This window comes from Etheostoma spectabile, unplaced genomic scaffold (genome assembly GCF_008692095.1).
Source record: "Etheostoma spectabile isolate EspeVRDwgs_2016 unplaced genomic scaffold, UIUC_Espe_1.0 scaffold314, whole genome shotgun sequence".
NCBI classification, from domain to species: domain Eukaryota; kingdom Metazoa; phylum Chordata; class Actinopteri; order Perciformes; family Percidae; genus Etheostoma; species Etheostoma spectabile.
In genome coordinates, this window is record NW_022605583.1 from 507,979 (window position 1) to 508,500 (window position 522).

The 522-nt window shown below is 38.5% G+C and overlaps 1 protein-coding gene across 1 annotated transcript in view; it reads right to left on the minus strand.

Moving 5' to 3' along the window:
• The window catches only part of hhipl2 (HHIP-like 2), a 9,135-nt gene that overhangs the window by 3,449 nt on the left and 5,164 nt on the right, over positions 1-522 (minus strand). The window lies entirely within an intron of this gene.

Below are 522 nucleotides of genomic sequence, written 5' to 3' on the forward strand. Positions count from 1 at the left end.
TTAATAGATTATGAAGTAACATTTTACTTCAGAATTGTTTTTGAAACCCCAAATAAGTCAGGGGTCAATTTGACCCGAGGGATATAAGAGGGGCCCGAAAGGGAAGACAACACAAGGGTTAAGACAGGAATTAACAGGTCGTCTCTGAATTGTATTCTCCTTATGATAAAGCCACTGAAAAAGACTGGAGACCATTATGGGGAACTAAAATCGCCAAAACAACCAAACTAAAACACTTTCACTATAGGAGAGGAAAGAGGAAACTCCTTCACTTCAAATATTAAAGGCATGAAGTTTAATAGGCCTATAATTAGAATTTGAACTTTTTGTCAATACGCCATTATGCAACAGGGAATAAGTTGTAAGATGTAGTAGTTTTTATGACCATAGTCCAGGTTATGTATTAAGGCTAATAGAGCCAATTAGAAAGTTGTACAGCAGACGAGTGATGTGATTTATTCTAAATATGAAGCTACAGCCAGCCAACCACAGACTGGAAACAGTAGGAAGCGGGGGGGGGGG